Here is a 3,532-nt window from a genome sequence, read left to right on the forward strand (position 1 = left end):
ACTTTCAGGCCCTGTGAAATGCAGTTAGCTGTGCTAATACCTCGTCCCAGTCCTGGGTCAGTCCCAGATGACTGGTCTTGTCACATGGATCTGATTTTCCTGCTGGTTTGCACCCCTGGTAGTGCTACATGGAATCATTATGTTCACCTTTTGGGGTGCTGAGTATTCCTGTATTTTTATGAATATTCTTGAAATTTATCCCGAGATGCCGTTAAAGAGCTTGATCTTTGTGTCTTGGTTGGGGCTAATGGTCCCCCACTAAGTTGTCTCCTTCCCCTGTTGCCTCAGTCGGCACTCCACGGATGCTGAGTCTCGAGCTCGGCCTCCGCACTTGCTGCACACGCTGGCCAGACCCAGCTGCATTCCCCCGGGGCTCCTGCGGGGCTCTGGGTCCATCTTTGAGTTCTGTCACCCTGCATGGCGCTTGGAGGCTACTACCCAGGCACTTGCTGGGGACCCTGCCACTCAGGGGTCCTGTGCTTTGCTGCCTTTGCTCCATGTGAGAGAGCACACCTAATTCCTGTGACTGTGCCTCATCTGGACGCGAAAAACTGTAACAGTGGGACAGATGGTACGTGCTGCTGCACAAAGGCCCATTTTCCTCTGCAAAAGCAGAAAATGCAATCATGGAAGCAGAGTCTGCTGGACCTTAAAAGGCTCAGCTGCTGTGTCCCCAGGAGGTGGAGAGGCACTGGGATGAACCCGATCCCGGAACTCTCGAGGGGAGCACTGTGTCAGAGCAGAGGGCATGGCTGCGCTAACCAGGAGGTGCGCACGCGGTCCTGTGCATGGAACGCTGCAGAGGAACTCTTGCTTAGATTAACTGGGGGCAGATCTGGACCGTACTAAGGGACAGATTTTGTTACCACGTGGAAGCTTCCTGGGAGGCTGTGGCACCTCTCTGTCCCACGGCTGCCTTCTGACAGGTTTTCATGCACATGTGGGAGTAGCTCCTTGAAGGGCTTGGATCTCAGTGGTGGCTGATTGTTTCTGTTTTCATCACCCGATAACTTGGTGGTGGACCGCGTCCTCCCAGAGGGGCAGCCAGAGAGCCACCTTGTTCACACGCCTCCTCTGGTGCACACTCCAGGCCCAGTTTTATGATTGCAAGGATAAATTCATAAGCTAAGAAAGCAAGTTTTGGGCTTCCTGGGTGGCCCAGTCAGTTGAGCATCCAACTGTTAATTTTGGCTCAGGTCATGATGTCACAATTCATGAGATCGAGCCCCGTATCGGGCTCTGCGCTGACGGTGCGGGGCCTGCTTGGGATTCTCTGTCTCCACCCCCCTCTCTCTCTGCCCCTTCCCACCTCTCTCTCTCTCTCTCTCTCTCTCTCTCTCTCTCTCTCAAACTAAATACATTTGCATTTAAAAATAAAGATGAAAAAGCAAGTTTCTGAAGTAAGCATCACACGCACGGGCTGTGGGCGCCAGCCCTGCCCTATGCCTCTGTGTGTCCTCGTGTCAACTACCCAACCTCTCTGAGTCCCAAGAGTTGCCTGGCAGCAGGACTGCAGTCAGGGCTGTGTGTGCTGAGGACCCCAAGGAGGACCCTGAGCTCTGTTCAATACGCTGTTGTTGCCATCTTGGGGGTGCTACTAATTTTTACACAAGGGGCCCCAAGTTTGAATTCTGACCAGGCCCCGTATGTATAGCTGGCCCTGACAGTGATGCTGTCTCCACCCTCCAGAAGCAGGGCGCCAGCCAGCCTGAAATGTGGGGGCAGGACCTCCGCGGGCCGTGACTCTGCCCATCTGGCCCTGAGGGCTCCCCCAGCGCCCTGCCCTGAGGGTGTCCCCATCTCCCGAGGCCTTGCCTCTCCTTCCCAGGGAAAATGCTCCTTGAACATTTATGCTCCTGAAACCTGGGGCCCACCTCCGTTGGCAGATTACCCTGTGTCTATGTCAGAGCTCTAACAGCTCTTGCAAAATGGATTCAACGGTCACCTTTGGCCGATACGACAGTGGGAACATAGTGTGCAATGTTTTTCTTTCTTCCTCTTGCATCATTAGTAGTGATGTCCAGGAGAAAGCAGTGCTCAGGCCTGAGTGGGATGCAGCGAAGACGCTGTCCAGCTCCGACCTGAACAAACAGAACCCTGAGTCTCAACGAACAGACCTCTAGACGGTCGCCCATCTTCTACCAGTTGGTAGCGGAAGTAGAAACTAGAGGGTTGAAAGGAGGCATGTGGAACCCAGGACCTCTGTGGGGCTGGGGTGGGGCTGAGCCCCTAGGGCTGCCTGTCCCTGGCTCCCAAAATGTCAGGAACAGCACGTCCTCCCCACCGTGGCCTAGTGGTCTGAGTCAGAGCCTGCACCATATAGCCCCCTCTCTGGTTGGTGAGCTGCCTGTGCAGGCTCTGAGCAGGCTGGAATCTCTGAGGTGAGCCCCAAAGCTGCATCCCACCTGCAGAGTCTGGCACTTGTGATTCATGGGGCTCTGAGAGCAGGGCAGAGTCTGGAGGGGGTGTATGTGTGTGCCTGTGGGGGGGGGGGCGGGTCTCTGCAGCTGGGAGAGTTAAGGACAGAGCCTGGGTGGGGGCGGGGGTCTGGTGCCAGATGGACCAAGGACAGAGAGTGGGTGGGCATGTGGGTGGGGGTTCTGTAGCCAGGAGGGGAGGGCAGAACCTGGGATAGTGGTTCCTTGGCGAGGTCCAAGGGAGCCACAGCAATGAAACTGGAAGAAGGGTCACACCCCGCCCCCCGACCGGCCTTCTCTTCTGGAGGGTGTCCTGCAGGACAGACAGGGAGACCCTTACCCCAAGCCCCAGCACTAAGCAAGTGGGGCCAGCCTGGAGAGGAAGGGCAGCAGGCCTCAGCCAGAAAAGAGCAGGAGACATTGGAAGATTTCCGGATCTGCGTGCGCAGGTAGGCAGGACGGGCCCACCTCGAGCGCAGGAAGAAAAGGGTCTCCTGGCTGCGCTGGGAATGCAGCCGCTGCTTGTCCCTGGGAGGGCGGCCCTGGCTGCACCGGGGCCCAGCATGGCCTGACCGCACCCAGGCGCGGCTGCACGTTCCGGCTGCTCCCAATCTCCGGGACGAGGCCCATTCCCCGCCGGCCCTCCCTGCGCCCCCTCCGTGAGGTCCCAGCCCGCACCCCCGACCCCGACCCCACTCCACATTGGGCCTCCTCGTTGGCCCGAGTCTCCGCGGAGAGGCCAGCGCCCCGCCGTCCCCCCGCCCCTCCCGGAGGCCCGTCCGCTCGCGTGCTGTCTGCCGTGGGGATGCGGGCGAGCCTCCCGAGGTCCCGGAGGGCCAGGTGCGGCCGCCCCTAGCCCACCGCCCCGGGCTCGCCTCCTTTGCGGGGTTCCCACGCCCCTGCGCCGCGCCGGCTTTGTAAGGCAGAGCCGCGAGGCCACCTGCCTCCGTGCACCCCGCGCGTTCCCCGGGCCAGGAGGGGCCGGGAGTGTGGCAGGGCCGCGGGCGGGCCAATGAGCGTGCGGGGCGGGCCGGGCCGGGGGCGGGCCAATGAGCGCGTGGGGCGTGGCGGGCCAATGAGCGCGCGGTGCGTGGCGGGTCATCGGGGCGCGCGGT

This window comes from Prionailurus bengalensis, chromosome A1, assembly GCF_016509475.1.
Source record: "Prionailurus bengalensis isolate Pbe53 chromosome A1, Fcat_Pben_1.1_paternal_pri, whole genome shotgun sequence".
In the NCBI taxonomy this organism is placed as follows: Eukaryota; Metazoa; Chordata; class Mammalia; order Carnivora; family Felidae; genus Prionailurus; species Prionailurus bengalensis.